Below are 14665 nucleotides of genomic sequence, written 5' to 3' on the forward strand. Positions count from 1 at the left end.
GCATGTCCGTAAGAAACACCTTGCATGTGTTTGACTTCACAATATTTGTGAACATTCCAAAGAGACCAAAGAAAGAAGAGCTCACACAAGTGGTTGTCACCCAAGTGGGAAGTCTTGGATACAGGCATATGGTGATTCCTAACCTTATGCCTCCAAAGTTGAATATGAAATTGTTGTTACCAATGTTGTTGTGCATATTTTTTTGCAGGTGAGTGGGTTGCTTGAGCTCACAAACATTAATTCGTAGCTCGTTGAGTACTGCAGCAAAGTTTGTGCCAGCACACGTGTGAGTTGAGACCATCAACGTCCGTTTGCTAGAGTTACAATCTCATGCAGCCCATTTCCCAGACTCCTAGGTTGATAGGGAAGTTTCATTTTCCTGCCATCACTTGAAAGCTTAGGTATCCTGATAGTATCAAATCCACCCTTAATCCATACCAAAGCCATACAATTATGATAATGGACAACCTACTTACCTTTTATCTTGGCAATGAAAATGGACCATTTCCCAAGAGAAGTCATCTTCTATATGAACTGAATGTGCTCAACTAGCACAACAAGCCCAAGCATCATGGAGTGCATCTCTCTCTCTCTCTCTCTCTCTCTCTCTCTCTCTCTCTCACACACACACACACACACACACACACACACACACACACACATAGGCAAAACATGTTGATAGACAATCCTTTACACATTCCTAGATAGATTGCTATGATCATTTTGCTTGAGCTTTACAGCCATAAAGGAGAGTTCATATTAACATGCTAAAAGTGATGAGGTATAGTATCTATTTATTTTAGTGCAAAGGAGTCTTAGTACTCTATTTATTAGATAAAGTGTGCATTAAATGCGTATGATTTTGTTGCTGGTCTTTTTGGCCCAATTGGCACTTTTAGCATAAATTTGGAGGTTCAACTAGGATGTTCAAATATTTGGAGAAATCTTTAAAATTATGAGGTCAAAATTAAATTATATTAATCATCTAATGCCCAAGATCACTAGTTGTGAAATGAGCTATAAACAAAAGCGTCAATGCTATATTGTAATTTAGTGGACTCCCATGTCCTCACCTCACAAGAGACCCATGATTAATGGTTGTGGCAAGTGGTTTCAACACATATGCAGGTGTGTTTTGTGTGGCCTCAGATTTACAACCGACTCCTTGGATGTTATCTTTGCTCCCTGCTTGCACACATATCATATGTTGTGTGCAACAATACACTTTTTTGAGAATAAGGAGTGCGTGTTGTCTTCTTGCAAGAAGTCTATTTCAAAGGACTAGGTTGTAGCAATGGGATTCAAAAAACCAAGTTCATTTGGAGTTTCAGTTATTCACTTTTGTACTTATAACAGAGTACTAGTATAGTGTTTATATAGTACTAAATTATTTCAATACCAAGATAGTACTATATAAAAGTACTACAAACCTACTATTATTATAGTACTATTATCACAGTGCTAAAATAGCACGACAGTAGTACATACAAAGTACTATCACTAAACCACACAAACTTCTACAACACGGTCTTTAGGAAAGAGAGAAGAAACCAAAAAGCTTATGCACTCCTAACCAATATATACATATATCTTACAAACCATATGGATATCATCTCACGAGTTGGGACTTGAGTATATGACGTTCTCACTCATTGAGCACCAATGGGACCCACCCATCAATGGAAGAAGAGGATGTAAGGGATCTAAGGATGGATAAGGTTCAATAGAGAGGTAGATCTCAATAGTGGAAATAGACGGGAGATAAGGAGGAGTGGAGAGGGAGAAGGGCTATTGATGATCGAATAGCAGGAGGAGGTGAATAGAGGAAGTGTGTGAAAAAAGGCATGGAAATTAACATTGCTATTTGTGGATGTGCCTATATTTTGACATTTTTATGGTGGACATTGTCATCACTCAGATTTTCAATACTTTAGATTTTGCGACATTTTTTTAATAGTACATTAAGGCATACCCAAGACCCTAATACACCCTTTTTTTGTTTTTTAATATATGTGTATACAATGGCCCAAAATGGCATTTGAAAGTAGCTATAAGAACTACATCAAAAAGTGTACCTGTGAGAGCAAGGAGGGAAAGAAGTTAGAGGAATCCACCATCGCATTAGATAAAAAAGTGTACATATGAAAGAGAATGATTCAAGACACAATTTAGACATATATAAATGTATATATACAATTTTTGGTGAGCTTTCTCATTCAAACAATATAAAAATTTTCACTTTGTCCTCTCCCAAGGCCATAGAGTAATGTCCAAAGACAAACAATTTTGACTTCCTATTAGGCTGAAATTCAAATAAGACATTTAAGAAAATCTTCAGGAGAACAGTTTCAGAGAATAGTACTGATTGCTATGCTTCTGGCATCTACCTTTCTAACTGCTTTAGCTTCAGCCCATTTTGTAAAGTAATTAGTGGCCACAATGATGTAGCGTGCTTGTGTTCCTTTTGCTGCTACTATGCTAGATGGGACCCACATAATCAATCCCCCATTTGGTTTTTGTGCAACAACTATTGTTAAGGGATTGAAGTCTTTGTGTTGTGGTTTAGTAGTCCATTGACATACATCACAGCCTTTTACATATTCATAGGCATCTACCCACAGTGTTGGCCATCAATAGCCTTCGAGGAGAACTTTTCTTGCCATGGCTTCTCCTTGGAAGTGTCCTCCTGCAATGCCTTCATGGACTTCACTTAGGATTGGCATGATCTCATGAGGCATTACACATCTTCTTAATATCTGGTCCTTGCCCATCTTGTACAGTCATCCTACAATGAGTTAATAGGGTGCAGCATTTAGAATCAATTTTCTGGCATCTACTACTTTCATTTCAGGGGTGGTCTTCCTGCAATCAAGTACCCAATGATATCTCCACACCACTCTAGAACAACATCTATTTGAAATAGTGTGGCATCTAGTAAGTCGTCTTCTACTCCAGTGGCTTCTTCTCTCGACTTGACTCAAGACATGTGATCGGCAATGTAATGTTGGGCACCTTTGTGAACCACTATTTTGAAGTTGAATTCTTTAAGCAAGAGGAGCCATGTAATTATTCTTCCTATTGTACACAGATGGTTCACAAGATAAAGCAATGCTTGATGGTCGGTGTAGAAGACAAAATCATTTGCCAGTAGATAGTGCCGAAATTTCTTTACACTATACAACATTGCTAGGGCTTCTCTTTTTGTGGTGGTATAGTTGATCTCTGCATCATTGAGTTGTCAACTAGCGAAGTAGAATTAGTAGTCTTTCTTATGTTCACTAGGTTGACAAAGCACACTCCCAATTGCATACTTCGATCCATTAGTATGAACATGAAAATCAATATCCCAATTGGATGATATAAGGATGGGTGCTGTGATTATGTGCCACTTTAAAAGCTCAAAGGCTTGGTTGCACTCTTCGGTCCATAAGAATTCCACTAATAATTTGTAAAGTGGTCTAGCTATCAAGGCATACCGTAATATAAATCTTCTATAATAGCCAACATGTCCCATAAATATCTGTACACCTTTGGAATTTGTAGGAGGAGGCAATTCCATGATGATTTTGATTTTGTCCATGTCAGTTGCAATCCCATGTTGAGAGACAATGTGTCCCAAAACAACTCTATGGGTGACCATGAACTGGCATTTTGTTGGATATAGGGAGATGCCATAATCCCTGCATTTGATTAGTACTACTTCAAGACATTTGAAGTGGTCTTGTTTGTTTGAATGGATGCACAAATCATCCAAGAACACCTATAAAAACTTATTTAGAAATGACTTGAAAGCTGTGAACATGACTCGCTGGAATGTGGCTGGGGCATTACAAAGGCCGAATGGCATGACTTATATGCAAAAATACCCCATTCTGCAAATGCTATTTTTGATTGGTCTTTAGGAGCAATTTGCACTTGGTTATAGCCCACTGAAGCCATCCAATAAGCTATATATTTCTAAGCCTACCACCTTTTCCAACACAGTTTTTGTTAAGGGTAGGGGATAGTGATCCCTAATTGTGGCAGCATTCACATTTTTTAAGTTTATGCATATTCTGAGTTTCTTGTTGCATTTAGGCACACTGACAATGGGTGAAACCCAATTAGTGTGCTCTATCTCGTAGATGAATCTGGCATCTAGGATTTTTTCTAGGTCATTATAAACCATGGTGTCATATTTAGGATTTGTGCGGTAAGGTCCACATACCTTAGGGTGAGCACCTTCCCTTATAGGTATCGTGTGTACTGCCACGTCTGGTGAAATTCCTTTCATCTCTTTGTATGACCATGCTAGGCAGTCACAGTATTCCATTAGGAGTGCTTTGAGTTTGGTTTTATCTTCTTGTCAAAGTTGTTTCCCAATGAAAACCAGTTTTTCTTCCTCCCCTTCAAGGGCGAGGTTTATTGTGCATGTTTTTGCCAATCCCTCATAGATTGGAGTTTCTCCAATGCTATCAGTTTCTTGAACTTCAGATTCTCTTGTGGTCTTGGCATTGCTATTGGCACACTGCCACTTGTGTAATTCTTGAAGTATTCTGGCACTTCTTGAAGATCAGCCTTTGATGGTGTTGAACTAGCCTGACATGTGTCATGTGTACTGGGTGGCATAGTTGCATTTACTAATTTGTTAGGCTCTTCTTGACTTTCTTTTTCTGAAGTCTCTTGATTGAGCTTCATCCGTACATGCGGCTTATATTTCTGAAACTTCTTACGTTGGGAATTGTGGCATAACTTTTCCACTGGTAAGGTGTTTCCAAGTAAGGGTTCATTTGCTATGCATACTCCTTCCAGTCCCTCAGGGGACCATTCAAGAGGTGGTGGTTTTGATTTTGAGGGAGTTGGCTTTGTAAGGTACAATTTGATGATCCTTGTTTGGACTCGTTTGAATTCATTGAAGTGCTCGACTTTGGCTTTTTTGCGATTTCCTCCAACTTTCTTGCGAGATCTTCTACTGTTATTCAACTTTGGAGGTTCAACTTTTGGGAGCTCGACTGCCATTAGGACATGCAAAATGGCTAAGTCATTATCAAAGATTTGATCTTCAATTTCAACAGTCTCAACCTCTGTTTCAAGGTCCCAAGGAAAATCTGAGTCATCATTGGTATCTGTACCTTCTTCAGGTTCATTATCCCACTCGAGGTCAGCCATAAAGAATGGCATCTCTAGATCGATTGGTTCTTCATGTGTGAGTGGAGGATCTACCTGTAGTGCCTTAGCATCTATTTGTTGAAGATGGGGTCTAATGAATGGCAGTTGTCGATGGTTGCCGATGTTTGTATCTAGTTATTGACATTACTTTGTGAATCGCCCGCTATGGCATGCTGTTGCAAGGGAGCTGATTTGCTTGAGATTGTTGTTGAAGATGTGTCATCCAACACTCTAGGCACAATTGGTTTTATAGCTCATGTCCCCACATTCACCCTAACTGTGGTGTCGTGATTCTAGATTGTCAGCCTATTAGTTCCCCAGTCATGGAGACTGATGCTTCCCGTAACCAAGGATGTCCTAGTAAGATTTGATAGGATTTTTTGGGGAGGTCCAAGATTGGGAATTGAAGGGAAAAGAAGACTCCTATGATCTTTGTGGACACACCATTTACTATTCCCAAGGGTTTAGCCCGTGAATTATTGGTAAGGCGTATGTTGAAATTAGCCTTTTGCATTGGTGGGAGACCCCATTCTTCGTAGAGATCCTTTGATAGGACATTTACACCTACTCCACCATCCACTATGGCTTGGAATTCATTATATGCCTTGTGGATCAAAGGCACATTAATGTTGCATATGTCATCTCTCTCACCCATCCGCACAGGGATATCTTCAATGTCATTCATAGGTGGAGAGGGATTTGCGAGTTCAATCCATCCTTTGAAACTCTCCCAGAGATTGGGACAATTTTGTAGGAGGATTCCAATGGGAATTGACACAGGGCAACTTAGGATGCTAGAGAGTGCGGCTCCTTCAAGTTGACGTGATGGTGCATTATGTTGTGGAGTTTGTTGTTGGAACAGAGGCTCGAGTATAGTATTAATACTTTGTGGGGCCAAGTCATGGATTGGGTCTTGAGCTTGTTTCTCAACCTCAAATTGAGCTTGTTTCTCATCGTCAAATTGAGCTTGTTCCTTTTGTACCCATTGTTGAAGTGCCTGAAAACGAGCCTTCTCCACCTCTGCATAGTATCTACGTTAGATCTCAAGCTGATATTGTTGGACTGAGACTTTCGTTGAGGCAGGAAGATGAGATTTTGGACAGTGAGTTGGTAGATGACACGATTGTTTTTTTGGATGCCACACCACAAATGCTCACTTCTTTCAGGACAGCCTTGGATTTGTTTTGCATGGTGGCAAGGGCACATATAAACTACTGCAAATACAATGGCATTTGGATCAACGATGAGGACACTCTAGACTAGAGAGCTGATTTTGGTTTTACATGGATTTAGAGGGGTGTTTCACTTAGGTAGGTGTGGTTCCTATGTGGGTGTTTGGGATACCAGGTAGGTATAGGGGTGTTTCCATTAGGTATTTGGGATGCTAGGTAGGTGTGGGCATCTCTCTTGCACATCAGTTTTCTCATGTGCTGGTGGAGAGCATAAGGAGGAAACTCCTCTTCTAGAGTTCGGCCAAAGTAGACTTGGCATCTAGTGTTGTGGGGGTCAACCAGGTGTTATTGGCCACTGCTTGGTTTGATTGTTCATGCTAGTGCCAATCTAAGGAAATTATCAATCCGCTCAAGAGACCTATAAGAAAAATTATGTGGAGCAGACTTGATGGGACCCAAGCAAGCCATGTATCTTAGCACTTTTGGTCCCTTGTGTTTTTGCCCCTGTAGACGAGGCTCTGTGCAAGGAGTTCATTGAATCTTATGACAAGGCATCTTGCACATTCTTCTACATTGGCTTCAGGTAAGTAGTTACCTATGAATCGTGGTATCTTTTCAGCCCAGGTGGTGCTATTTGGTGACAATAATTTTTGCTAATGTCATATTTCCCTAGCTCTTTTTGCTCTTCATTGTAGTGGAACTGCAAGTTTCACCATTATTAGGTGCATTAAGTACTTTGTTGCATTCTTGTGTCATTCCAAACAAGTGTTTGATTATTACTTAGGAGGTGATCCTTCAATGACTGACTAAATTCAAACTAATAATTCTTTGTAGAATCTGCCACTCAATCATCAAAAGCTCAATAGTACCAGAACCCATAACCTCTATTGGTGCTTTCTGTGAGGGTGATACATAATTTCCATAGTCTCGATATTGTTCAACCTTGCTCAACAACCATCGAGCAGTGCATTGATCACTCCGTAGGCTGCTTATATCATAATGATAGAATCAAACTACATTAACAGATGAGTGAAGAGCTAGCAAATTAATACTAACATCCAGGCATCCACTAAGGCTCTGAAGAGAAGCATTAAATTGCCAAGATCAATGTAAAACAAACAACCCAAAGGAGACCAAAAACCAATTAACATGATAGCCTAGGGAAGAGTATATACTAACTTTGTCTTGCATCATCCTAATGCAAATCGTTATCTTGCTCCTCAATTGATCTTTTTCCTTAAACATGACTAGTAAAATGAACAACTCGCAATTCCAACCGCTATAAGGAGGACAAAATTAAAATTAATTTCTAACCTCAGCTCAAACCACGTTAAAAGGTGAACACTGCTCAAATAAACCGTTGTGAAACTTTACCGTCAGGATTCATAAAAAATGGCAATATCATTGATTATTGTCATGGATACCTAGCCTAAATCTATCAAGTTATTCACAAAATCATTGGCATTCAAAGGTTGCATACCTTCAAAAAAAGTTGCGCATGTTAGGAGCACGACTTCGAATTGAAAGACTAAAATTGTGAGGGACATATATGTTTCATATTCACCACATCAATACTAGTGTTAATGCCGGTGTTGATCGATGAGTAGTCATAGTCAAAATCTAGTGGGATGGTGATCACATCTATTCCACAAAAGCTTGAGGTCGAGATGATGAAGCCCTTCATATTATAACATGTCAGAATTAGTAAGTAAGTGAAGTCGCAATTGAGCTAAGAAACCAACATCGCATATAGAGCAAAGGAGGGCTACTGATCATATCTATCTGACAAAAGTCTGAGATTGAGATGATGAAGCTTTGTACACTATAACGTGTGGGCATTATCGCAACATCTTTGAAACCCAACTGTTTCTTTAGTATATCTCACAGAAAGAAGTGGTCACTGTGCAACTGCAACCCATTCCAATTGTAGTACAAGACCATGAGAGTGTCCACCCCTTTGGCAAGGTCCTCTGAAAGTGAGATTTTGAAGTCCGTCAAAGTTGCCATGGCCATCGTGCAACAAGTACACATCTCTTCCTAGGAGCAAGCATCACTTGCATATCCATTGATGCTAGCAAGAATTTGCAGGCCCTAAGCTTGCGAGTCCAGCAAAAGAAGAAGTTTCAAGATTGCACACTGATCTGATTCTTTATCTACTTAATGGAGACGTGATTGTGGTGATGAGTATGGGAAAGGAATCGAGAGCAATGAGAGGCTGCACACACTGTGGCTCGACTGAAAAAGAGTAGAAGCCAATTAAAATTTCAAACTCTACAATTTGAAGATTCCTTGCAAATTTGGAGCTTGAACTTTATTTAAAGGTGAAGGTGCCAAGTGGCTTCATGCAAGAATGTAGAACACGATAAAACAACAATTTAAAAAACTAATATTAGATACACAAACTGCAAAAATAACAAATAAAATAACCTTGCATCAAAAAAATATAGTACCACACTTAGCTTTGTAAATTACATAGAAACAACACATAATACATTTAAATACCCCAAACATTGTTAAATTATTGCATGTAAAACAAGTCATAATTTAAAACAAACTATTTAATGAAAGTATCATACATGGTAAAACAAATTATAAATGTCAAATAATATCATGGTAAAATGATAGAAAACAAATCACATACACAATAAATAAATTAACTTGCATTTAGCAAAATTAGAGGCACACTTAGTTTTAGTAAATTAAACAAAACACAAATCACATTTGAAAATGACAAACATTATTAAACAGTAACTGTAAAAAACACCAAAAACTTATGAATGAACAAATACCAAATTCTTAGAGCAAGGATCGTTAAAGAAAAAATGTGATTAAACTTGTCCTTCCTAATGGCCCCTCATGTATTCTAGGCTACTAAAGTTGAGGATCTTGCTCCAAAACAAATTATATGCTCCCAAACATCTTGAAATCTAGTTCAAACTAACTTTTATAGAAAACTATAGATAGTAAGATTGTATGTGTTTGAAACTATTTACTTGCTACAGCGATTGAGGGGAAGGAGGGGGATTTGTAGGGCAAAAGTTTACATCTACAGAGCACCAAGCAAAGAGCATCTAATAAAATCTACAAAACAATGGTTGTCCATTGAGACTTTACATAGCCCATTAGAAACAACCAAAACAACCGTTTTTAGCTGAAGATTTTATACCGAGTTTTGATGACTCATTAACATTTATGGTGGCTTGACATTATTAGACAATCAAATTGATATGTTAAGAATAGGATAGATTTAAATAGAGTTAAATCTCCTAAAAAGAATTAAATAGATAGAGTTAAATAGTATAATTTTACATCTATAGAGTACCGGGCAAAGAGCATCTAATAAATTCTATGGAGTACAACATGTTAACAATGAACATAGAAGAATATTCAATTGATCAAAATGCAAGATACAAGCATGCAAGGTAGTGTGCAACCAATTATAGAGAAGGGCACATATGGGTGGAGTTAGATGAAACTGATGGAGTCAGATGAAATTGATGATGTGGACTCTTCCAATGTGGATGCCCATGCATAAGTTTAAGAATTTATTTGTAATTTTAGTTATGTGATTTGCAGTAAAGTCAATGTATAGAGGCTATGAATTGTAATACACAAGGGAAAGTTTTTTTTTTTTTTTTTGTGCAAAAAAGTACTTCTATTGAGTATGAAAGAAAACCATAGAGAGGCCATAGAGCAAGCTCAATGCAGAAGTACATCATGTCAATAAATACACGAGAGGAATAAAAGATCAAAAAAAGCTAGCAAATAACCAAGGATGAGGCTGATAATGCCAAGTCAAATCAGAGAAGAAAGGACATCCCCTTCAAACTGTGAAGAAAGTGTTCCTCATAGTAGAGGTTGGTCTTGATGACCCCTAGATGCTCGCCCAGATGGCCATCAAGGTATGTATAATACCCGTCCAAATACTAGCCAATATCTAAGAGGGGTGAACCTGGGAACCATTCAATGCCTCTGTACATCTGGCTCTCCAAATATGCCAAGTTGTAATACTAGCTAGAATTTTCCATGTGATGTGTTTATCGAAGCATGTGCAGCTCTAAAAGGAGTAAAAGCAACATACTGTAGGAAACATGACTGTACTAAGTATCAACAAACCCAAAAAGCCCCATCTAAATCATGTGCCTCGAAAAAGGCCCGAGGCCCCATAAGAGAATGCCAAGCTACTGAACCCCGGGTCATGAAGAAGGGTAAAGTATGGAAGTATATAATATCCTCGCAACACTCTTCTAGATTGTCCTCACATGTCTATACCCCCAAAGACAATGTTGAAATGTCTTAATCGCAGAATGGCAACGAGGACATGTAGGGTTACCTCCGAACTTGTTAGACCTCCACAGGTTCACCGCGCAATCCCTCTGTGAATAGAAAGCCAAAAGAAGAGAGCGGTTTTTCTATTCCTGAGGGATTTCAAGAGTCTCCTCCAAAAGCTTTTCTGCACATCTGTAGAAATGTGAAAGCTATCCCAATGAGGAGATCTAGAGGGCCCCCAACCTCTACAACTAAGCTGAAATCTCCTATCATTTCTAACCATGTAACAAAAGAAGGGGATGCTCTTCTCTCGGTGCCCTTCATCAATCCACTCACTCTCCAAGGTCCCACTGCAAAGATCTGATAGGGACACGTCCATAGAGCCAAAGTCTCCATGAACCTAGATCTAGAAGAAGAGGGTCAGGATCTAGATACCACTGTGAATTTGTACCTTGCTCCATATAACTCGCAATCTTGACCAGCTGGAAGGGAAACCCCTGAAGGATATCATCAGAAGACATATGTAGCCTCCCTTTAGATTGAACATAAAAAACTAGGGCATCATCATGTGCCTCCTATAAAGCAATAACCTTAATAGGAAAATCGCCCTAGTGAAAGCACCCAACCAAGTGGAATCCATAAGGGGCATATCATTTGTATCCATCCACTCCACTGGAATGGCTGCATCAATCTGCTGAATCCTCCCTACACTTCCTCTGAGATGACCAACTAAAAAAAGCCTCCGATCCTCTGAAAGCTTTTTGAATTCTTTCCAAGATCCCATAGTGGATGCAGGGCCTCTCTCCCATCTAGACCACTGTGTATAGTGCGAACTGCCTAGTGGTCTGCCATGGTCATCAAGTATGCTTTCATTCCACATAATGGGATGCCTATCAATTCATTTGTGAGAGCTGAGTGGAACTCTTTGAATTGTACTTCTAAAGCTATCCCAAGCTTTCAGAATGGTAGCCATAAGAGGACTTGAGTGAGGTCTGAGCGAGGCTGAAGTAAACATCCATCCATCCAGTCTCCTCCCAAGGTGGGAGTACATGTTTGTATGCTACGTATGAAAAAATACTTCCAAGGCTCCTATCTAGGCATCAAGCCTCTAACCACTTTCTTACAGAGCAGGGCCCTGCATTATAAGTATGGATCAATGATATTAAGGACCCCTTCCCCAATGGGGAGTATGAGGGTCTCCCAAGCCACCCTGGCTAGGGAGGGGTGTATAACTAAATCATTCTGAGGAACAAATGTGACTCTAAGTGTCGGTTGAGATGTAAGGGGCCAAGATGTCATGGAAAGTGATTGGGACTACCCGTTTGTGTGGTCCTCATCCATGCTAGTTGAATTCTGAGATGGGTGGTTACTCAGCATCTACATAGTGGTGGGAAGCAGCTTCTTCACCATGAGAACACGATCTCCTAAAATTTGGAGCTGCAAGGTCTTGTTCATCATCGGAATTGGAAAAAGATTTTGTGGGATACTTAAACCCGAACAAGGACCTAGGTCCCCAATAGATGGGGCCCCTATTTGTCTATTTGACTATGCATTGTGACCCGTTGTAGCCGAGTCACATATCCTTAGCTACCTTGTGTTGAGATTTCCAATTTGGAGCCATGAGGTGGAAAGGAATTTGCAAAGGCAGTCGAGTGATGAAGAGGGGGAAGAGGGTCTTATGACCATCAGTCTCAATTAGTATGTACGATTAGGAGTGAGTACTAAGGTACCCATTGCTGTAAATAATTCCTGCCAGAAATGACCCATCAAAATTTGCATCTCTATCATTTACTGAGGGAATCCATGACGCTTAAATACTTGATCAACAAGCAAACTATGAAGTTGAATATCTAGTGAAGTAGGCGTCTTTTGTAAAAATGGACATCTTGCACTATCGATCACGTTTGTAGTACATATTTTGTGGTTCTTAACCATTAGTGTTAGATTGGATGCTGTATTGGCCTTCATGTGGGTAGGATTGATCTAAAATCCTCTTGGCTATTTGTTTACTATGGTATTCAATTTTGTTTTGCAGAGCAAGCTTATTGTGTTATTTCTTCTTCTATTTATCCATAAGTTTCTACCACTATCCTCTATCATAGATTCAAACTGGAGATCATTGACCATGTCTCACAAGGCTTGCTCATGTACTCACACTATCTAACAAACATTCAAAAATGTAATCTATCAATTCAAAACCAATGGACTGATGGATCGTTATATCGATACATCAGGAGGAAAGGGCCCGTTCTTGGTTTTTATAGCTCTCAGAAAGGAAGCAGGCCATATCTCCAACAACACTATGTGTGTCTATATAATATTATATAATAAACTCATATTAACTTAGATATATTTAATACTAAGAAACTGCACTCAAATATCCAATCTAGCTCTATCTTATGTTGATTACCTCATTCTCATTGCTTTAATATGGAGATTGTAATAGCAAGCGGTATTTTTTTTCTAAAGTGAACCATTTCAGGACCATCGCACAGATCGCATCCCTCTTCAAGATAGTGTTGACAGAAGAGCAAGTGGCCATGTTTAAAAACATCAACTAGAGCGAGACTGGCTTGCATGCCAACAACTAAGTTAAACGGGTGTCAAGTACTAATTCATAAAGACACCAAGTATGACTTTAGATGAATGCTACCTAGAAATTCGAACCACGCCTTGCAACATCCTAGTTTAGCATGTTTGATACCATCATTAGATAGTTTGTTTCAAACTTTGATTTATTTTACATGCAATAATTTAACAATGTTTGTGGCATTTAAATGTATCATGTGGTTTTTCTATGTAATTTACTAAGTTAAGTGTGTTACTATATTTTTCTAATGCAAGGTCATTTTATTTATTGTCTTTATGGTTTATGTGATATTAATTTTATCTGTTATCATTTTACCATGTTTTACATATTGATGTTATTGACATTTATATTCTTATGTTTACCATGGTGGTTGATTTGGGTAACCACCATCACGAGATATTTTAATTCTTATTTCTATTGAAACTTTTCATTCTTGTTGCTAAGTATGTGTGTTTTGGAATCTATAGATTTCACTCATTAGCTTTTGTATGCAATTGGGATTTTCTTTTTACTTGCTTTGATACTTTCTTAAAACGTGTCATGTTTGTATGTTGTTTACTGATATCAATGCTATGTTATATTAGGTGGAAAGTGTATGAAACCACGAAGGTTCTTAGGAATAAGAAAAAGGTGGACATCCATTTTCAAATCAATGCATAGAATCCACCATTTTTGGATGAGGAATGAATGCTCCTTAGCAAGTGAAATTGCTTTAGCAACTCTTTGAAATCAAGGAAAAACACATATGGATTCATGGTTAGATGGGAAGATATATCTAGTAGATGCACAAACTTGTTAGGCTCCTCAATTCCATGGGTTGACCAACTTAATAAAGTTTATGTGTAAGGGTGAGAATGGTTTGTTAGTATATTGGTGAAGGTTGATTGCTCAAGGAGTAAATAACTTCACACCCAATATCAATCTTTAATGAAAGAGATAAAAGGATTGCAATGTTACAGACTTGGAATTAACATTTGATATCATCTATGCAAGCTATAAGTGTTCAAATGGCTACGAAAGAAACATAGTATGTTGCCATAGAGAAAAAAATAGGTAAAAGTTCAAACATTAGATACTCAGTTAGAAGAGAGAACTATAAAAGAAATTCACTTATAGATGTAAAACACATCTATGAAAGATGAGATTCAAAAAAAAAAAAAAAAAAAGCATTCAAAAAGATACTCCTATATAAGAGAAAATTGTGTCCAAGGTTATATATCCAAGAAAAGTGGTCACAAAAAGTATTGAGGACTTGCAGGATTGTTTCAGAACTCGTGTCTATCCATAATGAACACGTTGTTGCTATGGGTGAAGTGTTTAGAACAAAGTTGTGGAACAATTCAATGCAACTAATACACATGGATTATATAATACAAGGATACATATAAAGACATGTCGGCTCATATTTAAGACCTTAAAAAAAGCAAGTCTTTCTATGAGTGGGGAAAGAATCATTTCACACAACATATGGTGATCTCTGATTTGG

Source organism: Dipteris shenzhenensis, chromosome 20, assembly GCF_047967505.1.
Source record: "Dipteris shenzhenensis isolate YYH24624 ecotype China chromosome 20, Dip_SZ_1.0, whole genome shotgun sequence".
Classification (NCBI taxonomy): domain Eukaryota; kingdom Viridiplantae; phylum Streptophyta; class Polypodiopsida; order Gleicheniales; family Dipteridaceae; genus Dipteris; species Dipteris shenzhenensis.